Source organism: Phyllostomus hastatus, unplaced genomic scaffold (genome assembly GCF_019186645.2).
Source record: "Phyllostomus hastatus isolate PE091 unplaced genomic scaffold, TTU_PhHast_1.1 phas_contig_58, whole genome shotgun sequence".
NCBI classification, from domain to species: Eukaryota; Metazoa; Chordata; class Mammalia; order Chiroptera; family Phyllostomidae; genus Phyllostomus; species Phyllostomus hastatus.
Window position 1 is genome coordinate 5,204,838 of NW_025333916.1, and position 26,232 is coordinate 5,231,069.

Below are 26,232 nucleotides of genomic sequence, written 5' to 3' on the forward strand. Positions count from 1 at the left end.
TCACTACAGGCAGCAAGTCTGAATCTCTCTCACAGGGTTGCCCTCTTCACTACAGACCAGCACAGTTGTTACCTACTCTCTCAGCCCTCTTTACCCACCCTTACTTTAAATGCTGACCTGGAGCTTCTGAACATGACCTCCTATGTGGCTCTGCCCACAATGAGCTACATTTGCCAGTATCCTGTATCTTTTACCTTCTGTCAGCTGCCATTTCCAGTCAGGGCAAGCTTGATTCAGGGACCTCTGCTTTTTGGTTCTTGCTCAGGCACTGTACAAAACCCTGGCTACATCTCGAGTCACCATACATTCTGTAAGTCATGTACACACCTTTTGCACCTTTTGCACCTTTTGCCCCCAGGGTGGCAGAACCACTTCTCTTCAGGGAAGGCACAGCTAGCCACTTGCCATTGTAATGCAAAGTATCTTAATTGCCCTACATCTGCTTCCCCCATCCCCCAGCCAAGGGCTCTGGGAGTTTCCTGGGGATTCCCCCTTCACTCTGCACCCTGTTTCTATACCATTGCAGCTACCTGTATATTCCTCACCCGTCCCATCTCTCTACCTTCCCCAGAGGCAGCACCATTCTGAAGTTTGTGGGTTTTAAAGTCAATTAGACCACATGTATATATCCTATTACTAAACAATACATGATTTAGTTTTGAGGGAGTTTCACAATTCCTGGAACATTACACAAGCTTAATAAACATTTGTTGAAAGAATGAATAGATGAATGAATGAATGACAAACAAGTAAGCTCAATTTATTATCTTTTGCACGTCATTGAAACTAGCAAATACGTGGGGCATTACTAAAACCTCTTTTCTGAATAGTGTTCTTTCATACTTTAAAATGTATATTGCTGTTAATTACAATATAAGACATTTTTATTATTAACAACCACTAAGAGTATAAAGGTGGGACTCTTCACACTTTGTAGTTGTGAAGATGAACATTGCTTAGAACTGGGATGTCTTAGAGGATTCCAGGATCTGTTAAAAAATAAAAGGACTTTATATTTTATGTCTAACATAACTTTTCTTTTGTAAAAATATAAATATTTAAGTTAATCATATTATTACATTTCCCAAATGAAATGGCTAGATATACCGTAAATATACCAAATATATCAAATACAAAATTTTTCAAAAAGGAAAGTTCAGAAAAAGCCTAAATCTGTACTGAATATTAGGTCATTGGCAAGTGTGACTAATTTTATCCCATTGTCATGGTATGCTCTTAAGCCAACAAGCTAATCAGAGAATGTACTTTCACTCTGTTGTATCAAGAACTGAGATGACTGTGTTTATTTCAAGGTCTTGGTTTAAAATGCAAACTCATCAACCAGCAGCACTATAATTAAGTCCTCAAGAAGTAAAAAGTTCTTTTAAAAAATGGTGTAGCACAGATTGTTCTAACAAGTTAGAAATAAGCAAGATGAGTTACATGTTTACAGCTAAAATCAAAACATCCTAAAGAGGTACCCCAGGCAATTCAGGACTTTAAGGCTATTAAACATTTAGCAGGCATTTTTCTTGTACTGTTTAAATGGAAAAAACCCCCAAACATTTGAAATATGGTTCTCAGGAAATGTTCATGATAAATATCAAAGAGGAAGGTGGATACAAAACAATAATAAAATCACAATAACCGCATTTAACATTTACTGAGTACTAATTATTTTAATAGCTTGGCATTATTTTAATTATTATTTCATTTTATTTTATCCTCAAGTAGGTAGTATTATTAACCTCATTTTACAGATGAATAAGTAGGAATAGAAATGTTAAATAGCCTACCCAAACTCCTACAGGTGCTAAATGATTGTCAGAAATTAAACCCTGTAATATTGTTGGCAAAACCAATGGTCCCAAATTTAGCATCTTAACCAATACAAATTTATTATCTTATATGTCTATAGGTCACATGTCTGATAAGGGTCCCAAGGGGTTAAAATCAAGGTTGAGCAGGTCAGCATTCCTTTCTGGAAGCTCTAGGGGGGTATTCCTTGCCTTGCCTTTTCCAGCTTCTAGAGACTGCCTGCTTCCTTGGCTTGTGGCTCCCTTCCTACAGCTTCAAAGGCAGCAAAAGCAAGTTGTGTCCTTTCCATGTTGCATCACCCTCACGTCCTCACTTGCCTCCCTTATATGCTTTTAAAGGGCCCTTGCAATAACATTGCTCCCCTGTGTAATTCAGGATGCTATCACTATTGGAAGGTCAGCTGATGAGGAACGTTAATTCCATCAGCAACTTCAACTTTCCTTTGCCATGTGAGAGAATATAGTCACAGTTTCCAGCATTGAGACATGGATTTTTATGGCGGGGGGTAGGGCACAATTCTGGATAATACAAAAAGTCTTATTCCAAAGATCATGACCTTAACAGTTTCACTCTACTAGTGGCACGCAGAAATGTTAGCATTTATAATTTCGGAAAACCCGGTTTGCACCTGTTTGGTTATACATGGTCTGAAGTAAATATATCTTAAGAGAAAAACTGTTTGAAAAAATTAACTTGGTATTGTTAACTCAGTGTTAAGGGACATCCTTAGAAATGTTACTTTACTTAGAAATGTTGCTTTGTTGTAGGCATCTAAGCACTAACTATTTTCTGAATGCAGACCATTAAGTAGACGGATGGATCTCTCACATTGAATAGAAAGCCTGAGGCAGCAGCCAGGTTCTGCTGGGAGAGAATGGCCAGTCTGTTCACCTGAGCAAGAGAACTTGTGCATGACTGAGTTATAGAGGATCTGGCTCTGTACCTGGACTGAATCCTCTCCCTGGAGCTCCCGTGGAACTCTGACCCAGCCTGTATAGTACATTTCTTTCTACAAGTTTGTTCTCTCCCTCACTCTGCTATGACTTCATAACACATGTTTATCTTCATTTCCTTCTGCTTCACTGTGGAAGGGCAGGCCAAGACAAGCATAAAGAATAGTCTGTTGGGCACAGTCCAGGAGTTTGCGAGTCTTGAAGACCTGTGTATTGGTAGGTTTTCTTCTCCATGTCCTTTTTGTTCTGTTCTCATAACCTCATGAGCTATTTTTTCTTCCAGTAATGGATCTTGGCTTTCTTCCTCTTCTCTTCTAGGGTGGCCGTCACCACTTGATACTTCCAGCCAACCTTGTGGCATCCCAGAGAGGTAAATTTTGCATAGTCTGTAGGTGCACAACCTGGAGGGCGGCAGGAAGCACTGCTGCTTTGTTTCCATCACAGGGCAAAGGGGTGCCATCAAACACCTTGAGGTGTTCCAGGGCAGCCTAGCTTCGCTGGGTCTTGTGGGTCAGCACACCTTGAATGCTCTGTCCTTGTTTTTGTAGCAATTGCCAGAAATGTTGATGCACTTAGAGCATGCGACCACCACCTTCTGGCTCAGCAGTACCTGCTTGATCATCATGGCCACTGGGTGGGCAGGAGATGGCATCTGTAATCCAGCAGTAGGACCTACCCCTCTGCCACTTTTGGCAGCCACCTGGGAAAGCCACGTGTTTATTCTGTTATGGTGCTAGAAGCCAGAAGTCTGAACTGAATCTTATAGGACTAGAATCTAAAAAGTATAGGGCTGTGTTTCTTCTGAAGCTCCAATTATTGCAGATTTTATACAGCACATTGCTCCAAGTGGTAAAAAGAATGCATGTTTTCCCTTTTCATTATATTTGTCATAAGTTGTTTGGAAAGAAAACCATTTTTATAGAAACTAAATGCTGTATTGGATTTGATTTGCTGAACAATTTTTGTAGTTGTTTACCAGTTCCTGAAAAGTGAGAATTTACCAAGGCTGTCCTTGCCTTTGGTTTGCCTAGATTGCAAAGTGTTCTTTCATTCTTTACTTTTGATTAAAAGATTAATAGGTAATTGGTGGCAATGGGTGGATGTCTGAAATATAACTAGTAGTGGTGAGATTGGACCCAGGTTCACTGTCATGGACCTTCTCAGGAATATTGATATAACAATTTAAAAATCTTTTGATATTTCTTGTGGATGATTATTGAATTGACTTGAATCCAGTACACCTTGACAATTCAATACATTTCTCAAAACATTAATACTACCCAATTTATTAAAAAAATTTTAATTGTATTTCTTAACCATATACTATGTCATACATTATGCCTAGAGTTTTAATAACGAGAAAAGAGGACCCAGTTCTTTCCCTTTGACATTAATTGAGGGTACTTTTTTGTTCAATTTAAAATCAATATTACTTGCATTAGGCTTGGAGTCCATTTCTCCTCAAGGCAAGTATCTTTGGATAAATGAGTTACTGTAAATGGAGCAGTTTTTATAAGTCAGTTCTGCATACTTTAAAATTTTTTATTGTAATAAGTTACACATAACATATAATTTATTATTTTCACCATTTTAATTATACAATTCAGTGGCATTCGGTATGCTTGCAGTGTTGTGTGACCATCAGCACTATGTAGTTTCAGAACAGTTTTGTTGCCCCAAAAGGAAACTCCGTACCCATGAAGCAGTCACTCCCTGGATCCCAGGCCCTGACAACAATTAATCTGGTATCTGTCTCTGTGGATATTCTTATTCTGGCTATTTCATATAAATTAAATCATATAATATGTAGCCTTTCACATCTAGCTTACTTCACTCAGTATAATGGTTTTAAAGTGCATCCCTGTTGAAGTCCATATCAATATGTCAGTCTTTCTGTGGTTGAATAATGTTCCATTGTTTGTATATACCACATTTTGTTTATACATTCATTTATTGATGGACATTTGGTTGTTTCCACCTTTTGCCTATCATGAGTAATTCTGCTATGAACATTGGTGTACAGATATCTGTTCAAGTCCCTCCTTTTAATTCTTTTGTATATATATTTAGGGATAAAATTGCTGAGTCACATGGTAGTTCTATGCTTTACCATTTGAAAATCCACCAAACTGTTTCCACAGTGAATATACCATTTTATATTCCCACTAGCAATGCACAAAGGCTCTAGTTTTTCTATATCCTTGCCAACCCTTGTCGTTTACCATGTTTTTGATTATAGCCATCCTAGTAAGTATGAAGTGGTAAATTTCTGTGGCTTTTCATTGAAGATAAATTTACTTTCCCTTCCACCCTGAACTAGAGCATTGCAAATGGTAAAGCAAAGGCTCAGGTCATGTGAGTGGCTTCATGTAACTGAAAAGCTATCTAGGTATCAGGGCCAGTAAAGATAAATCTGAAATATTCCATCGGGACCAGATTGTCCAGAGCCTTGAATATTAAGCAGAGGCCCTTCAGGAGGTGATAGGCAGTTTTTAAGAGCAGAAATGCATAATGGAAGTTTGGGAATTAGAACAGTGAAAGACACCATGATGTGGGCTGAACTGGAAAGTACAGAGGCTGGGAATGATTACTCCATTGTTGAGGCAGTTCCTAGGGCTCTAAATATATTAATCACCCATGTATTACCAGATAGCACCTGATAATTTATCAAATTAGCCCCAAATGGTGGATTATTCCTGCATTCCACAAGAGTGTCACACTATCCCTAGTTTGGTAGAGGGAAACAGATTTGGAAATATTTTAGACTGTGAACAATTTTAAGAAGTGCAGAATTCTTGAATTCTAAGTAGGAATCTCCTTTGAGCTGGTGTACACTTGTGTTCTGGACAATGTGGTGAAAGAGGTGACTCCACCCAAACCATGATCAAGCAATTACCTTCTTGAGTTTGTTTTCTGTTTTTAAAATGGGTATATTACCTATTTCATTGTGTTGCTCGGGAAATAACTGAGATTATGCATGTAAAGAGATTATGCAGGTAAAGCACACAGTAGAGAGCCTGGCACATAGCTGGTGCTCAGGACTTGTACTACAAAGCCAAAGGTACTTGGACCACCCCCGTTCTTAAGCGACTGCCTAGATTATGGTTCAGGGCAAGTTCTGTAAGAGTAGGAATCATCCCGGAATGTATGAGAAATATATGAGAGAGAGGGAGGTAAAGAGGGAAAAGGAGAAGAGAAGAGAGGGGAGGGGGGAGGGACAGAGCCACATCTTGGTCTAGAGAAAACCTGGGAACGGAGAGTAGGCTGATGGGACCTGATTCAAGTCCCTGGTATTCGCCTTAAATTTGGCTCCTTTTTCATTGACATTAACTGACATTAAGTAATCTGTCAGCTGAAATGATTTGCAGATTATCTATAGTCTGATTTTTGTTTCATTGGGAAATTAAATCCTTGCCCGACCGGGACTGCAATTTATTCTCAGAGCAGATACGCAGTGGTAGGCAGTGGGCTGCAGAAGCGTGTAGCACATAGCTGGGCCGCTGTCCAGCTCGGATCTCCTCTCTGAGAGAAAGAAGTAAACAACATAAGCAAGATAGAACACCATCCCTTGCTGCTGGGAGGTGGTGGGGATATTTTTAACTCTTGGAAGTGATGATTTGCCTAATATTTCTAACTATGTATTTGCCCGAAAACAAGACACCAAGGGGATCTGGAAATGCAGCCCCTCGTGCCAGAGTGTAGTACCCTCAGCTTCAGCCTGGCATGCCAGCTACTGGCTGGGGGTGGTGGCCAATACTATTCAAGTGGTGCTGTTATTAATTATCCTTTCCAAGGGAAATTCCCTATGATTAACAATATTAGCGGCTATCATTGGGCAACTGTTAGGCTTGGCTTTTACATTTAATATTCATAACAACTAAATGAAGTGGGCAAATAAACTGGGACTGAGAAAAATTAATTGGCTTGAACATATCCATGTAGCTACAGTCATGGAAAGGAAAACGTGCTATTGGAAAAGATGACTACCATCACGCATTAGCATTCCAACATAGCAATATAATTCATTTAAGGGGAAGAAAGCTCGTTTTTGGTTATGTAAGGGAGCCAACAACTAGCCTAAGGCAAATTTCGAGAAATGGAGTGGCTCTGCATAATAAAGTAACATGAATTTTTAGGTTGATCACTAGCAACTGGAGAGGACAGAGTTTCAGGAAAGGAGAGGAGTGAACAGAAAGGAGAGACTGTGTGGAGGTCCAGTATGGCCAAGCACCCAGTTAGCAAATCAGAATCTGAGGGAGAAAAGACCATCTGGTTGGGAATAGTTAAAGCATTTTTAGGGACAGTGAGATCTGCTTTGAATTAAAGCTGTATTTTGCACTGCGCTGGATTATTCTTGGTTGCAGTCAAAACTTAGTAAATCCTTGTTACACTTAAGGGTCTTGTACTGATAGCACTTCGGTTGTGTGGTCCATGTTTAGGGTGAAGTGGGGGAGAGAAAGGAGAGCAGTTAATGGAGAGAAGATATGAGTGGGGGCTGAGAACCGAACTCAGAGCAAGAAGGTAGAGCAAGAAAGAACAGAAATGTGAAGGTCCCTTCTCCTACAATTCTCAGAAACATTGGGGAGGTACAGGACCTCTCTCAGAGTATGTGATTTTATTTAAATAACTAAAGAAAGTCTAATCTCAGAAAGTGAGAGTCTTCAGGATTTTTGACCATATTAGTGTGTGACAGAAGAATCTTGAGGCCAGCTCTACCCCAAAGCCCAGTTCCTTCCTGGTTACTCACTGCCCTGGCCTGTGCCGACAGGATAAAAGGCAGGAGATTCATTTGCACAGTCTCCTCCTCTGTATTGATGCCTTAGGTTGGAATGGACGCCACACTGTGAGATCTAAATGTTGAGCCACTGTGTTATCAACACTCTGCTAAGTTATGTTTACATCGTGGTGAACAAAATGGATATGGTCCCTGACCTCCTGGTCCCTGCCTCCCAGAATTTAAAGTCTAACAAAATGTTTTAAATTATAAAGTTTTGAGCAATAATAATGAATTCAACCTGCCTTTTAAGATAGAGCTAGAAATTAAGCCATGGATTTCTCACAAGCATTTTTCATACTAAGTATAGTGGAATGTTATATTTAAATTTTCATGGAAAAGAAGGGTGTTAATCCTGACATAAGAAAAAAAAATAAAGCAAAACCCCTCAAAAGATAGGAGAAAAAAGAAAAAATAGGTATAGTCCACAATTGAAGTCCAGGGAACTCAAGCAGATATTAACGTTAGCATGCTGGCATTCAGGGAGATGATGAGACTGGTGTCATTGGATTAATTCCCCTGTGGTGTTTGTGATTCAGAAAAGAACTGCAAAGGATGCTGGTTCGGATTGATTACGTCAGCAGGCAAACTGCACCATCTTACATTAAGGCCAGTTGACGTCTGGCCCAACTGGGCCATACCTGCCCGTTCTCTTTCCTGCTGGGTTCGCTCTCTGAAATCCTTGTTTGGACCCCCAGCCACTGCTCCTCTTTTTCCTTTGTCGCTTCCTGGGCGTCAGAAGATGCTGAACTTTCTTGCTGGCCTTTGTCCTCTCCTCAGGCCTCTCACAAGCCAAACTGGCTTCTCCAAAAAAAAATGATGCTAATTTATCGAAGGCAAGTAACAAACCTGAGGGGACTCAGTGATCTTATAGACAGTTAAATGTATTAGAAGCTCTGAGTCATTTTCTTCTTATACTTAATTTGACTAAAATGCAATTAATATAGAATACACATCAAGATTGTAGTGATATATATTTTAGTCTCACTTCTCTGGAACCATTTCATTGGGTTAAAATACTTTGCTGAGGTATTGAGAATTCTAGCTCTTAAGAGCTAGAAACATTTATTTCCTGGTAAGTGTTTTGGATTATTCAAATAAATTTAGCACTTAATGAGATTTGCTCAGGCAGTTGTAATTTACCTCTAAATGTGCTGTGCTTTGTTAGAATCAGGAAAAGCTTGTTTCAGCAAAGGGGGAATAATTATCTGTAAAGTATGAAGCAGGCATTAGTGATTATGGAGGGCATTTTTTTTTAAGGTAGGGAGATGGAATAGTGTCTTATATGTGTTGGCTTCTCATGTTTGTTGACTTAGATTGATTGAACTTACATTCCAAAAGAAGGGACCAACACCCAAAGAATTATGCTTATAACAATGTATTTAGTCTTTTGATGTTCAAATAATATACTCCAGAAACAATAGTCCTATGGGCTCAGAACACATCTTCTGTCTCAGAGAAATAACTTCCTCATTAATATATTTTGGGCATTTTCCATGAACTGTGACTTAAAAATATTTTATTATGCACTTGACTTTATAGAAAAAACAACTCAGGGAACATAACACTTTATTTCACTAAATTAACTTCTGACTACATTAGCTTAGATATTAATGTTTTTCATAGTTATACTTTATTTCCTTTTACTTTTAAAAGTTCTTCTAATTTGTATTATCATCTTTTGTTTTATACATCCTTCAAAGTGATCAAGTATTTTTTTGTTGAAAGCAGACTTTAAATAAACTTTGATAAAAGTTTATTTGGTAAATTAGACTTTGGAAAGTGATCAAAGTGATCCTTCAAAGTGATCAAGTATTTTTTTGGAAAGCAGACTTTGGTAAATTATATTACCAAAATAGGAATGTTTACAAGAGCAGACTTTTCAATAGCACTTTAAATGTACATACAGAGTGTTTTTCATACCAACGGTGCGAAGTAATGATTTTAAAAGCATATAAATTATATATTTTACAGTTACTTTTAAAACAAACATTGTTTTGTTACATATGTCCATTTACAATATTAGCATAGCTTACAGATTTGTGATTTTAATGGAAATACTGCATTTTACCAGTTGACATATCATTATTTGTTAACCATCTTACTCCCTCTCACAGTAAAGCACAGCTGTGGTACAGAGGTCGGGGAAAAGAGTGATGATCATCCCCATTAAAGGTATTATCAGGCACGTTTAATTTTAATTATGTACCTGAACATCTTTTCATGATGTCCTCAAAAGCAGAGTCAGCATGTATACATCTTCAGCAAAAGAAAGTAAAATGTTCATGTTCATGTTCCCCTAGGTAGGAAAAAATCCTGTTTCATTTGATAAAACGCAGACATGAAGTGGTATAATAGTAATGCAGGAAAAAAACCTGAAGGATAAAAGTACAGTAAAACTCTTGGGATTTTTGTTAAGGAAAAACTACCACACACTTAAAATTGAACTGGGGTACTTGATCTTAGAGTGAAAATTTGTGAAATTTTTAATATTCTTGAGAAAAAGATATGGCTTATTTATCTTCCCTGGAATATATTTAAATTTCTTGATGATCTATGGTAAATAAACATAGGAAAGTTTTTAAAGGATATGAAAATTATTTGGGAATTTTTATCATTGAGAAATCTTCATGCAAGAAAGTATGGACTTAATTTTTAACTCCACATAGCTTTGCTTCATTCATTGTTTTTATTGTAACAACCATCAACATTGTCTTTGTGTTGCTATGCAGAACTACTGCATGGTTTCAGATTAAATGTGGGAAAAGTGCTACCCTGCACCTGAAAACATGATATAATTTAAGGTCAGGAAGGGGGTTTTTGCAGGTGAAAAGAGCACTTATTTCAAGGTCAATTGTCAGCTCTGTGAAATCAATAGTGAAGGACTAGGATGGCCATCTCCTTTTAAACTGAGGTGTCTGGCACTTATAAAGCAAAAGGCTGAGACACAGCCAAAGAGAGGCCTGAGGGAGAGATCACCTTTTTGCCCAGCAGGAAAAAATTCCGTGCTTGTTTTCATAATGATCATCCCTTTTAAAAGTAATTTTGGCATCAGGGACTGGGAGAGGCTAACACTGTGATAGAAAAGCATTCCATATCTCATTATATTAATTTTTTCATTAATGCTCAAGTGACTATTCCAAGTTTGAATTCATAAAATGGTCAGTGGTATTTGCAGTCTATTTTCCAACCAAATGCCTACAGTTAGAAGAAAAGCTTCTAGAGCTTTCTAGACCATGGAGAGAAAGACCATCCCTCCCCAGTAGGCGTCCAGAGGGAGACCCAGGGACTCAGATAAGGCCACTCTTTCCCAACATCTAGGTCTCCACCAGCAGGAATAAAGAAGGGGCCCACTTTCTTTCTATCCCACTTTCTACCCAATGTTTTCATACCTCCTCAACACTCCCCATCTTTCCACTCTGCCATTTAACTGTGTGAAACAGAATCACTTTGGGAGCTTGTTCCAAAGGTAGATGCCTAGTTCTCTCTGAGATCACTGACTGGGAATTTCAGGGGGTGGCCCCTGGAATCTGCAGGTTTATCCAGCTCCTCGCGTGATTCTTAGGCACACTGAAGTTTGAGAACCGCTGTTCCCGGAGTCTTAAACATGAAGAATCTGTAGATATTTCCTTACCAATACATAGTACTTTAAAGTTGCAAAGCACTTTTATACAGCAGCTCATTAGATGCCTTAGAGGGGTCAAATGGGATAAACAAGGCAGGCGTTATATTTTTATTTCACAAATGAGACAGTGGGTATCTGCAATGCATAAGGTCCTGGTCAAGCCATAGCTGAGCTAAAGAACTAGGTTCTCTTAGCACAACATGCTGCCTATGGATAACTTTGCCCCTGGAATGATGATATTTATAATTTATTCATTCTCTTACATTATCTCATTTATTTTTCCAATTAGTCCTGGGATGCAGATGAGGCAAATATAATTAAATCTATTTGACAGAGGAGAAAACTGAGACTCATAGAGGTGAAGTGAAGTACCCAAAGTCATAAGCTAGAAAGTGGCAAAACCTGGACTCAACTCAGGTTTTTCAAGTCCAAGTGCTACCTGCTGTATACTTTTTACTACTACCCAAGTGACCAACAAATGAAGAAGTTGAAATGAAGTATAAATACTTTAAGATTTTGGATTGTTTAATATTTAATAAACATTGCTCATACTATAAATATTGCTTAATATTTAAGAAATATTGTTTCTTATGCGTGTTTGACTTTCTCACTAGTGTAGAAAATAAAATCTTTTCTTGATTTCATTGCCTTCTTCTTATAACTGGGTATCATGTAACTTCTGGTGAGGGGAGGGATATAAATTAGTTTATTACAACAATTACAAAAACAAAAGGTTAGTGCAGATTGGTTTACCCCACCCATATAACTTTTTATGAATAATTGCTTTAATAACTGTTCTTTTTAAGGTCATAGTAATTTTGAAATATAAACACCAAATCTGATACCAGTTTTTACTCCTTTTTCTCTTCTACTGAAATTGACACTGTTACATTCTCTTTCTTCATGAACACTTCTTTATGTGCTCATGATTCTGAGCTCGCCTTCTATCCTTTGCTGGCATCTGTTTGTCCTTCTACACTCGAGACTCATCTGCAGTTGCCTTCCTTTGCCTCCATGAATTTCCCCCAGTGATACATACATCTCCACATTTCAGCGTTTAAAATTATTCTGATGATTTTCAAATATATCTTTAACATTTTTCCTGTGCTCCAGATCTATTCAGAATCTTGAGCAAACTAAATACTTACTAAAGATTTCTTGAATTAAATTTCTGTTTGCAGAAAATCTCATCTATTCAATGGATATTTACTGAGTATCTACTAAGTACCAGGCAGTGTTGTAGGGGCTGGAGGTACATCAGTGAATAAAACCAAGTTACCAGCCCTCATGGACCTTACTGTTTAATGACAGAAGACAGACAAGAAGCCATAAACAAACAAGCAAAATACAGAAATTAGATTGTATTTGAGAAGCTCTGTGAAAAAGAGCCGAAAAGATGAAACAGGATGAAGGGAATAAAGACTGTAGTTAGCAGGGGTGGGGATGGGAGCGCTGGCTGCACTCTTCCCGATGATGACCTGGGTTGACCTTGCTGAGAAGAAAACACTTACACAAGTCTCCAAGAATGCAAAGGAGTTTGCCCTGCAAAAATCCAGGAGAAATGCCTTTTGGGCAGAGGAATAGCCATTGCAAAGATCTTAAGGCATAAGTGTCCCTGGTTTATTTAAGCAACAGTGGTAGGAAAGAATGTCAGAAAGAAAATGAGAACTCAGATTGTATAGGATCTTGTCAGTCCTTATAAGGACTTTGACCTTTATCCTTAGTGAAATGGGGGAGCTATTGGAGAGTTTGGAGCAGAGAATGACATAAAGTATTTTACATGTTTAAAGGATCATTCTGGTTACTGTGCTGAGAATAGGCTATGGGGCCGTAAGGGTAGCACTGAGAGACCAATTATAGAGCTGTTGTAGCAATCTGGGCAAGGAATGATAGTGGCTGAGACCAGACTGGTAGAAGTAGAATCAATGAGAAGTAGGCAACTTGTGGATATATTTTGAAGATAGAACCATTAGAATTTCCTGATGTATTCATTATGTTTTGCCTGAGCAACAAAGTAGAAGCATGGAGTTGCCATCAATTGAGTTTGGGAAGGCTGCAGGTAAAACAAGTCTGATGGGGAAGATCAGGAGTTTAAAGTTGGACACATTAAATTTGAAGCATCTATTAGCCGTTCAAGTAGAGATGTTGGATTATAGGGGTCTAGGATGTAGGGGTGATATTGGACTGGAAATAAAAATATGACCATTGGTGGCATATGGATGGTATTTAAAGTCGTGACTCCAGATGGGCTCACCAAGAGGATGAGCATGGATAGAAAGGAAAACGTGACTGAGGACTGACTCCTGGCACACTATAGCATTACAAGTTTGGGGAGGAGAGAAAGGCCCAGCAAAGGAGACAAAGAAGTTTATCTGTGAGGTAGGAGGAAAAGCAAGAGAGCATGAGACCTCAGAAAACAAAAACAAGAACATTATTGTGGAGGAGAGAGAGCACCTTTGCATCAAATGCTGCTGATAATTTAAGATTCGAGTAGAGAATGAGCCATCGGATTTAACAATGAGGCAGTCATTGGTGACCTTCACACGAGCAATCTTGGTGGAATAGTAGGGACAAAAGCCTGATGTTAGTGAGTGCGTAAGAAATAGTGGGTGACAGAAATTAGATACAATGAATATGGAAAAAACCTTTGAATTGATGCAAACTCGAAGTGTCTGAAACTGGACTATCCTTCTCCTCCTGAATCTATATTTTCTCTAGAATTTAATTTTTATCAGTGGAACCTCCATCTTCTCCATCACTCGTGATCAAATCCAAAGAGTAATCCTTACTCATGTCTCTCTCTTATTCCCTAACATTAATCCATGAGCAAGTCCTGTCAATTTTACTCAGGAAGGTAGAAAGGTACCTTAGAAAAAAATATGCATTTGCAAATCAGACACACCTACTTAGCAAGTTATTTAATCTCTCTTAGCCTTAGTTAAGGAGGATAATGTTACCTCTTAGGATTCTTGTGAGATGTACAAAGGCTCATATATTAAAAATCTAGGATAAAGTAAGATCTCAATATGTATTAGTTTCACTTTCCCCTGGGTTTCTAGACCATTCCTTTTTGTCACAACCTGAACTCAAGGCTCTAAGGCTCTTGTTACTTATCTCTTTGCCATTACAATTCTTAACTGTTCTCTCACCTTCCAGTTTTGCCCTTCTTGTCTATTAAGTGTAAGCTCTCTAAAGCACAGCTCTAACCATGTCATTTCTCTACCTAAAAAAATTTCATGGTTCTCCATTACTTAGGGTAAAATGCAAGACACACATCCTGTATAAATAAAGTATGGTAATACCCTGCTTCTAACATAATATGTGGCTCCCCCTCCAAATATTTGCCAAAGTAAGCTGGACAAATTAGATCATTTGATGATTCTTGCCCATGATCTTACTTTTCTCCAATCGAGCTTTAACTTAAGCTTGTCCCTCCATTTTGTGTTCTTGCACTTCACCTCCACTGGTCAAACAGAATCTTATCAACTTTCTGAGGCTTAACTCCAGAGCCACACAGGTTATGGAAACTCGCTGATGCATGTCATCCATCCCATTTGCCAGCCAAAAATTCTTCATCCACCTATCCCTCAAGCATCTTTTATTTCTCTTAAAGTAAAGAAATCATTTTTATTATTGATCGTTATGTATGCATGTGTCATAGCTCCCTTCCTAGAATATATGCTCTGCAATGGCAGAGATCAAGCATGACTCATCTCTCTGTCTACTTAGCACTTAGGATAGTCTCTGCACTTTGGAGTACTTATGATGTGTATGCTGAATTGATTTATTGGATCCTTTTATTGAATTCTAAAATTTGAAATTTCTTAAAGTTACTCATGTCTCTCAATCTTCTTAGTCATTGAGTTTATTACCAGGGAGAATAAATTGCAAGAATAATCCAAAAACACTAAAAGAAATCCCTTGGCTGAAGTAAATGCAATTCTTCTTCACTATGTCTACTACAGTAAAAATAGTAGAGTTACCTCTAATTCAAGTTGACCAAGTGATTTCCAAACTGAAATGCTTTTTTGTTCATTGCACCTAAAAATTGCATTGGTAGAAAAGCAATTATCTTTACAGTTCTCAATAGGTTCAACATATTTATTATTTATTCTCTCTTTCCCTTTATCTTATTAATTTCATCTTTCTTTAGCAGGGGGAAGTCCAACTATTTGGTGTCTCTGGGCCACACTGGAAGAAAAGTTGTCTCAGGCCACACATTAAATATACAAACACTATCAAAAACTGATGAGCAAAAAAATGTTAAGTAAATGTACAATTTTGCAATCGGCCAGATTCATAGCCATCCTGGGCCTCATGCAGCCAGTGGGCCGTGGGCTGGACACCCAAACTTAATTTAGTTGAGCAAAGCAGTGCAAAATAACTGGTTTAAAGTCATTTGCACAGTATTATAAACAAAGATTGTTAAAATATATTTAAAATAACTATTTTGAAACCAAAGTCATGTTAGTCAATATCTGACAAAATTATGTAATACCAATTTTGTCATCTTATATTTATGTATTTAAGCTGGGAATTCCCAGATATGAGCCTGGCCATACTTAGCAAATCCAAACTTACCCCAAAAGCTGTGTGTGTGTGTGTGTGCGTGTGTGTGTGATCAGCAATGTTTTGGTGATCTTATGTGAACATAATCATCTATATCTTTCTTTTTATATTCTTCACAGAATTTCATAGTATGGATAAGTCACAATTTATATAATCATTTCTGTGTTGAAGGGCATTCAGATTTTCCCCCTTTTTTGTGGCTATTACTAACCATTATTGCTATTTCTAACAATGCTGCAATACAATCTTTATACATGTCTCCTAGACTATGTGCAGAGTCTGGAGGTGGGGGGGGGTGTCTAGGAGTGCAATTTTCAGAGTCATGTATTATGTTCACTTACATAGGTGTTGCCAAATTGATCTCTTAAAGTGACTGTAAAAATTCACATTGCCATACCCATAGCAAAGATGACATTTTACTAATCTCTATAATACAATTTTTTAAAACTATGTCATAATGAAGTTTAAACATGGGTTTTTTTTATTGCTACAGATATTTCCCTTTTGTGAATTTCTTGTATATGTCCTTTGCTTATTTTTCTATTGAGTTTTTTAATCTTTTTCTTATCAATTGAGATATTCTTTATAATTTCTTCATTTTAATCTCTTTCTGTTGTATATTTCACAAATATCTCCCCCATTGTTTTTGAATTTTACTTTGTTCATGATACCCTTTGTTGTAAATATTACATGCTATGGAGATACTGAGAAACTCCACTGTACACTTGTGAAAGATTAAGAATAAAAAAGTCATACAACATCTTAAAATTATTGGAAAATGGCTTTGGTCTGAAAGGGTCTCAGGTGTCTGGCCCACATTCTGAGAGCCACAAGTTTGAAGGTAATTAAATTTATTAAATTTACATAAAAGTTTTCTTATTTGAATATGCCATCTATTTCTGCTATAACCTTGACTAATAGACATTGTCTAGATACCTAAGGACAGTCCAAGGGGAAGGAAAAAAAGGCAAGAGAGATAGGGGTGGGGACAGAGTTAGGGATCGGGATTTGGATATGGATAGGGATACAGATGGGGATAGGGAGAGAGAGGTTAAAGAGCAAGAGTTCCAACTATCTCCTCCTTGTGGACAGAGCTATTGCAAACCAATTAAAGGTGCAGCCACTTTAAAAAGTAAGTGGTGTTCTACAGCTGGCAGAAGGAGGCCCCAAGAGTCAGCCTTTATGAGGCTGTCTCATCCCTTGTGTTGTGAGCCATTGTGTTGGATCAGGGAAATGTCAGATAGATGTCAGGGACTCTGCCAGTGGCAGCCAATGGGAGGTTGAGTAATCTGGAAGCCTCTTTGGGCTCTGATTTGGGTGGAGGAGACCAGATTGTGTGAGTGGAGACTTGCTTGTGAATGTTAGCAGGCAAACCAGTCACAAGGGACATCTTCCTCAGAGCAGAAGAGGCAAATAGCACTGCTCTCATACCCTGACATATTCCTGCATTCTATCTTCATGAAGATGTAAGAATCACATCCTCTCCCATCCACCCATACCTTCTCAGGAAGAGGAACAAAGGAAGAGAAGGCTACCTGAGGGATGAACATGTCCCGAGAAGACTGCAGACATTTTCTAAAGGGATTGTTTAAATAATTAAATCTTGATGATTGTTAAAAATTCATTATTTTTCTCTCCACTAACCTCTGATTGACTGACATTACTTCAAGGGAAACCAGATTAGTTACAGAAAACATAAAGGAGCTATATTTTTCTGTACATCTGCAAAAAAGTAGGCAGGATTGATTTTTTATCCCAATACACTATTTGTGATGCAAAACTGCCCCTACAGGTCCCTGATCCTCTCACCATATGTCCATTCTCTTTAATGCCCAGAGGTCCTACATAAAGATGAGAGTCCCTATAAATGGTGAGTGACGCTGTGTTTATTTATAGCCGCTATTTTCAAGCCTCAGCTTAGTTTTTAACCCAGCACTGAGGGGAAAGTGCAGAGCTCCTAGGTATTGCTGTCCAGCCCCAGCCAAAGCTGTTTAACATCGGGCTAGCTGCCTTTAGTTCAGGCTACTGTCAGATGTATCCTGAGAAACAAATAATAAGTGATCTTGGAGTGGTTAAATTGTGGTTAGATCCAATCTGCTGCATTGTGGAACTGAGTGAGAAATAAATTTTCAAACACTGGGCATGACAGGGAATAAGGATGGCTCAGACCTCAGGCGCCCTAAAAGATGTTGCTGCTTGTAATTACCTCATGGGTCCCACCACTGACTTTATATGAGAGCTGGGCCAAGTTCCTTATATCTTGGTTTCTTAGGTGTTCTAGCACAGGGAGACTACAATTCCTGAATTATCTATATAAATGGCTAGAACTTAAAGGTTTACATGTGGATGATGGCAGAAGTCAAGATTAAAACAAACTTGGGGGGTGGATTTACAGGGTACAAATCAGGGTCTGAAAAACTGTTTCAGCCAATGTGGTTTATTGAAGGTAATTTTCTTCAGAAAGATGTACTGGATTTTATTTTTCCAAGGATGCTAATACACGGTTAGCTACTCCATCTTTCCTTCCATTTTCTATTTTCCCCATGGGTTTCTGAGAGAAGTTCATCTCAGAATGAAACTGCAAGTTACTTCTAACTAGTTCTTGCTTGTGTGTTTTCTAGGCAGGCATTTTAAAAACAGAGCTTGCCAGAAAAGCAGTGAAAGTTTCAGGCACTGGTTTGAAATCAATAATGTATATTTCTTAAATAACCATTTTTTCTCACTCAGAGAAAAATGTGTGAATTAGGGGATTGGATTTGAAATAACCCAAAAACTGATCACAACCTAGAAAGCATCATGTTAGGAGAAAACTGAGGAGCAGTATGATTGTAATTAGCAAAATGGACAGATTCAAAATAACACCTCAAAGAGGCTGCCCTGTTTAGCCAGACTCAGTGTTCTTATCACTAATGAAACAGGCCTGTCTTAACTCTGTTACTTTGCAGCACTGACCAGTTCTTCTGGGTTGAACACTGTGAATGAGGCAGGCTGGGGGAGATGTGTCTTTTCTTCTGGTCTACAATAGGGACATGTCAACCAGGATGTTTTGGGCTATAGGAAAATTGTGGTAAGCAGAATCCTAAAGATGTGCCCCACCAAGACTTCTACCCCCTAGTTATTCAATCAAATACTAATATAGTTATAGGTGTGAAGGGGCATCATAGATGTAGTTATGTTTCTAACACAACTGACCTTGCTGGATTATCCAGGTTATCCAGGCGGGCCCAGTGTGATCCCATGAGCCCTTAAAGTCAGGAGGCAGAAGAGTCAGTAAGAGAGATGAGGCAGAAGAGGAGGCCTGGGAAATCTGAAGTGTGAGAAGAACTCAATCTGCCTTTGTTGGCTTTGAGGATGAGAAAGAGTTGGCCGTAAGCCAAGGAGTACAGGCAGCCTCTAAAAGCAAAGCGTGACTCCCTAGTGAAGGGACAGAGATCTCAGTCCCAGCAGAGTACAGAAATTAATCCGGCCAATAACCTGAATGATCTTAGAGGCAGACTCTTCTGCAGGGCCCCTGGAAAGGAGGACAGCTCTGCCAACACTTTGATTTTGTCCTGTGACATGGAAACCGGCAAAGCCACACTGTGTCCAGACTTCTGACTCACAGACACTGCGCTAATAAATAGGTGTTGTTTTAAGCAGTTAAATTTGTGGTAATTTCTTTGACAGCAAAAAAAAAAAAGACTAATATAAAACAGCTAAAATGGCAAAAAAAACCCTAGATAAATTAATTTTCTAATTAATGGTTAATAGATAACTACATAATAATAGGATCAGTAAAGGAAGGCCTTAGGTTGACTAATTCTGTGGCACAATGACATCATCAAGATCTGGGCTTGTTTCCACTTCTCTTTTCTGCCAACTTTAGTGTTCGCTTCATCCTCAGACTTGTAATGAATGAGAAGGCTGCAGCAGTTCTGTGCATTGCACCAAGCACCAAAACATCTAGATTAAGAAAAGAGATCCTTTCTTTCGCGCTTTTTCTTTATGAGTGAAGAAGTCCATCACATGAACGCTGGTCTATGCCAGAGTCTCCTTGCTATTACCCTATACCCACCTTCCCCTTCTTCCTAAATAGCAGCACCTAGATTTTTAGCTGGACACTGACTGCCCAGAATAAAGATTTTTATGACTAGGCATGGTCATGTGCCTGAGTTCTAACCTCTGGGATGTAAGAAGAGTTGGGAAGTAACTTTAAAGGCAGGGACATGCTCTCTTCCACTCTTTCCTCCTGTTTGCTGGTTGGCTGGAAGTTGCCTATAAATGGCTGGAGTTCCACTGATGATCTTGGAGCATACAGGGACTGTGGGAAAGGAAGGCATGCATGGTGGAGCAGTAAGATAGAAGAAATGTCATACTAGGTCTAGGTGATGACCTTCAGACTCCTTGAACATGTTTAAGGTTTGTGTTAATTGTAGTTGAATCCAGTCCCAAGTAATGTGCCCTTCTAGATTCTGTGATTGGTTATAGGTCTGACAAAGGGGTAGAGTGACCACGATCAGTTGAGGCTCTTTTCCAGGTTGCAATGGATGCTGGGTGTCCACCTGTTTTCTGCTCTAGAAGGTCAGTGGACTATATCAAAAAGGTAAATCATAGGTGAATACTCTTGTTCTTAAGGGATCTCTCTATCAAGGGATGATACATTGTAGGCTCTGGGATAAATTGTTTTTATAGTCCCATATGAAAGGATTGTATATCCCAAAGGAAACTTGCTGGAGAACATTACTGTTTCTTATAGAATGGTCAAGCTGGGAACCTCATTAGCTAGACATTAAAATGTGCATATATTGTGCCTTAGCTTGGGTTTTTTCAGAAACTGACTTAGTGATAGAATTCACATGCAAAAAGTCAGTTTGTGAGGTGCAGGGACCAGCCTCAGGGGAAGGGGATATGCGAGACTTGAAGGGAAGGAAGCTGAGAAAGAGTGTGTTGTCAAGCCAATTAGCATCAAGGGCACTGGAACTGGGACATAGCAAGTCCCTGCCTCTGAGTTATTCCACCTGAGTCTCCTCTCAGGGCATGGTGAGCTAAGAATACATCTACTGCCAGCACTCACTGATTGCATGCTGCTCCAGGCATTTGGGTTGGGGAGTGTGGTTTGGAAGAAAGCCCTCAGGAAGAGAGATCAGATGCCTGCACAGCAGAGTTTATGGCTCTAACAACTTCTGCAATGTGGTATGTACATTCAAAGGGGGTTATTTACATGCCTGTCTAGTAGTACCTACCTTTGTATGTACCACTGAAAGTGGGGAATCAAACCAGGAATGAAGAGATGAATTATATCCTACCATGGAGAAATGTTTCAGAAACTACATAGTTTTAAAGCAGAAAGGGACCTTAGAGGGAAACTAGTTCTATTTCTTCATGTTAGTAATGAAAAACTGAGGCCCCGAGGGCTGTTTAAGGGGCCACCCCAGGTCACCACTTCCCATGTGTCTTCTGACTTTGTGCAGCTCAGAATCAAAGTGAGGGATGGGCATGGGGATGTTTCTGCTCCCTCCAAATCTCCGATGAATTGCTTCTTCTCTTCTTTTATATGGACAATTGATTTTTTAAAATTTTAGTGTAACTACAGTTTCAAGTCCCACTTTGCTCCAATTTAAACCACATGGACACTCCTATCCCCTTTTGACTTAGAAATTCCAGCATATTTCTTGGTCTAGAATTTCTGAATTGTTTTCTAGTCTCACTAAGAAGAAAGTAGGAAGTGGCTTAGGTTAAATAAATAAACAGAAATAACTCTTTTGAAGTTACTTAGACATTAAATGGCATTTGAAAACTAATGAGAAAACTTTCAAGGAAGAAAAAGGCAAAAGCTAGTTTATACCCGAAGAGGAATTTATTCTGTTGAGTTGACAGTATGTTGGCAGACATCTCAAAACGTGGAAGTGATGTCTGGGTTTCTGGTTTTGAAAGGTTCAAAATCCTGTCCACACAGGCAGGGTTTTCCCATGTGCAGTGGTACAAGTTGGTCTGGTAGTACTTTCTTGTTTTTGATAACAAAGTGGTGATAACATCTCACTTGAACACAAGCTTAACTCATCATCAAGAATGCTACCTAAGTTTGACTTTTAACTGGGTCCTTGTGAGGTGGGTCAGGCCAATTGATATTACTATCCTCATTTCAGAGACTGAGAGGAAATGAAGGCCTGAAGATACCTGGCCCAGTACTGGGAGCTGGCATGGCAGCCAGGGCTCTGCTTACAAGAGAGTGCTCAAAGTGCCAGCTAGTTGGCACTTTAACCCCAATAGTCTCAGAGATGCTGTTTTTGTGCTTGCATGCATAGCCTTGATCTCAGCAAGGTGAAGTTGTGATTCTGTCTAAGACTATATTGTTGCTAACCCAAGGCAAGGACATGGGTCAGTGCATCTGTTGAGAACTCTTTTGATTATTCTATTCTATTTACTTACGAATTTTAAAATTAAGAAATTGTGTGACTTTGGAATCCTGTAGACTTGGGATCTGCTAATTACTCAAGAAGTGGTTTGCAAGATCTATAAAATGAGGTCTCTGTGACAATAACATATGTTTAGCAATGCAAACCATTTAGCATCATGCTTGAGTACCGCATGTCCTAAGCATGGCATGTCTTGTCAGTTCCGTCTTCAAAACACTGTATCTAGAATTCAACCACTTTTACCGCCTCCCACCTCAAAAGCATCGTTGTTCCTCACTTGTAGTGACAGCTCCTATCTAAACTATGTTCCCACCTATTCCTTTCCTTCATTTATTGTCAACGTAGAGGCCAGAGTGAATCCCTAAAAATTTGAGTTGAATTATGAAGAAACTCAAAGCCCTCCAGAGGCTTCCCATCCCACCCAAGTCCAAAGTCTTCACTGTTGCCTGCAGAGCCCTAAATGATCTGTCCCTTAGCTATCTCTGCCATATCTTCTCTTCCCATCCCATCTTTCTCTGTTCCAAATGCTCTGACTTTGCCATTCGTCAAGCTGAGCAAGTTCCTGCCTCAGCCTATCTGCACTTAATGTTCTTTCTTCTTGAGAAAAGTTTTCTTCAGATTTACTACTTTGTTCCCTCCCCCACTTCCTTTGGGTTTCTGCTTGGATATTACATTACCCATCACCTTCCCAACCTTTTATATTTCAATGTATTTTATATATATATATATATAAATTTCATATTAATTTAGTCAATAGGTGTTCTGTATGTATATATGTGTGTGTGTGTGTGTGTATATATATGTGTATATATATATATATATATATATATATATATAATTTTTTTTACTTGTTTGGGAGAGACACAGACACTCAGTCCATAGCAGGCATTAAAAAAATGATTTGAGAAAGGAACAGAAGGAGGGAGGGAGACAGAGAGAACCATTGATGTGAGAAAGAAACATGTATTGGCTGCCTCCCACATGTGCCTTGGCTGTGGATCAAACCCACAACCCAGGTATGTTCCCTGACTGGGAATCAAACCCTAAACCTTTTGGTGCGTGGATGATTCTGTAACCAATGGAGCCACCTGGCCAGGGCTGTTCTGTCAATGTTTAAAATGGATAGTAAATTGTAATGGAAAGAATAGGTAACATTTATTGAAGTCTTGCTATGTGCTGTGAATTTTGCTTTCCTTTGCAGGTGGTCATCTATCTCCTCAGTGTATTCTGTCACCTGCAATAGATCTTAGCTCAGATGATGCCTCCAACAAGAAACCTTTTATTAGTCAAGCTAGAAGTGATTCTTCAATCCTCTGTATTCCCCCAGTAATCTATTTGTACCATTCACTTTCCCCTTGTGTTTGTAGAGTTTTTAATAAATATCTCCTCTGGCCCTGACTGGTGTGGTTCAGTGGCTTGGGCATGGTCCCGCAAACCAAAAGGCCACTAGTTTGATTCCTGGTCAGGGCACATGGCTGGGTTCTTGGCCAGGCCCCCCACACACATCAATGTTTCCCTCCCACTCTTTCTCCCTCCCTTTCCCTCTCTCCAAAAGTAAATAAATAAAATCTTTAAAAATATGTATCTTCTCTTAAATATACCAAGACATTTGATGACAGAGACCATATCCAATACAACTTTATATAATGTACAGTTTGTAGGGCAACCTCACATTTTATAACCCACTTCAGATGCTCAGAAAAAGTTATATATGCTCTTTCGAGTTGTATAAATGAACTCACATGAATAGATCATTGTGATTTAGGATCATAGATTTCAGAACCTGAAATCTCAGAGATAGTAACTGAAAGATAGTACATTCAAGACAAAATTAGGTAAAGAGAAAAATGAAAATATTAAGGTACAAAAGTCAACCAAATACATCATTATGAGACTATATGAGTATAACTTTGAATTGTGTAGAGTTATCCCTAGGGACCCATGGGTCCATCTGATATAAATATTATAAACTTAAATATTTATGAAGAGTCCTGGGAGAAACAGTAGTCATTTCTTCTAAATTCTCTATAGTTAATCCTACATTTCTTTACTTATCTTCTCCATAATTTGATTACCATGTCCTAGAAAAACTAGTAGCAAAATATTTTTCCTAGTTATGTTATTTTCCAAAATACATTATAGAGAAGAACACTTTTCGGCACTGTAGTTTCCTTTCAGGCTATCAGAGCAGCTCTATATTCAGGTAATTTTCTGTGGTCGAAAAAGCCTTGGACACTCAGCTGAGTCCTCAGGAAGACCTTCCCTGCATACACAATGTAAAAAATAAACAAACAAAAAAATAAAAACCTCCCAAACGCTTCCTTTTGGGTTGCTAGTTTTCTTTTTTTTAATTTTTATTTTATTTATTTTTAGAGAGGGAAGGGAGGGAGAAAGAGAGAGAGAGAAACATCACTGTGCGGTTGCTGGGAGTCATGGCCTTCAACCCAGGCATGTACCCTGGCTGGGAATCGAACCTGCGACACTTTGGTTCGAAGCCCACGCTCAATCAATTCAGCTACACCAGCCAGGGGGTTGCTAGGTTTAGCAAATAAAAATACAAACTACTAAGTTAAATTTGAATTTTAGATAGACAACAAACAGCACTTTAGAATGTCTCATGCAATGTTTGGGACATACATATGCTAACAAATTATTCATTACTTATTTGAAATTCAAATTTAATTGGATGTCCTGAAATTTATCTGGCAACCCTACCTCCATAGACACTGTCGTGGTAGCCTGTTTTACTGTCTCCATGGTACTTTTCACTATCAGAAATTGTGTCTGTTCTGACTCTCCCCCTGGAATAGGAGCTCCGTGAGGGTAGGGCCCTCTTTCCCTTGTTCAACAGCTGCATCCCCATAGCCTATTGGTAGTGCCTGCATAGTAGGCACTCTCAATAAATATTTAAGTATTTGTTATTTAAAGGTAAGAAACATAGAAAAATTAAAGGCTTAGAGAGTTTGGTAACACGTCGATGGCATACTGCTAGCTAAACGACATTTGAATCAGCGCGGTGCGAAAAAGCTCGGGGACCTCTTCCATGTTTTCCACCTTTAGGGGTGCAGAGGGCAGTGGAAGAGGGTAGAGGATCTCTTAGAATTAGAAGACCCTGGGATGAGTAGATCTGGGGAGAAGCAACGTCTGAACGAACTAAAAAGCCTTTTCCATTTGCCTTGGCAATGAAGCAAATGAAGTAAACCACAGGAAAATGCAAATGAGTGAAAAGAGCAAGATTCTCTGCCTTTCGAATGGGGTCAGAGGCAGTGTGCATCCTCCACCTCATCGTCCACTGTAAACTCCTGCAATTTGAAGGCTGGCCTTGTAGTCAGACTTCGGAAATCTCTAGACCCTGATTGTAAGAGAAACTACCAGTGCATATATAAATAAAGAGAGGGGAGGCGTGGATTGAGATGAAGTCAATACCGAACTCTGGTTTTGGACCCAGGGCGCGTAACGGGGCGGGGGCAGCGGTGTTTAGTCCCAGAACTGAATCGGGTTCATTTCTCCACGAGGACGTTCGGCGTCCCACAGGACCCACTACCGAAGGCGCGTGATCTCCACTCCAGCTCACTTCATCAGACCAAGACGATCGCTGGCGGGCGTGTCTAGTGGCGGCCCAGAGCGGGCTGCCTGGGGAACTGTGGCCGGATTCTAGGAAGCAAGCTGGCTCCGATCCCTACCCAGCTCCACCCGGCTCTGGTCCGCCTGTCCTCCCACCTAGGAGCTGGAGGATGGTCCAGGGGAGCTTCTGTGGGGCTGCTGGTCCGGGGCGTCTTCAGCTCGACCTTCCCAGTTGTGTGAGTCGCGAGTGGGTCCAGTTTAGAGGCAGCCTTCCCAGCCGCTGACAGGTGCTGCCCGCAGGGCGCCGTGTGCGGTCCCTGGTGCCGCTAGACTCGCACGCCCGGGTGAGCGTAGCTTCTGAGCTCGGAACCAGCAAGGAGAGGGAGGCAGGGCGCGGCCTGGGGGACTCCAGTGGACTGGAGCCCTGGAGGTCGAAGCTAGAAACTTTGCAGGCTCGGCTGCAGGGATTCAGCGCCAGCGCCGGCCCACCCCAGCAGGTGCGGGAAGAAGAGGCGGCGCCCGAGTCCCGCCGCC

At 39.6% G+C, this 26,232-nt stretch overlaps 1 pseudogene; it reads right to left on the bottom strand.

Moving 5' to 3' along the window:
- Positions 1–2,897: 2,897 nt before the first annotated feature.
- LOC123824919 lies at positions 2,898–24,997 on the bottom strand (annotated as a pseudogene).
- Positions 24,998–26,232: the final 1,235 nt, after the last annotated feature.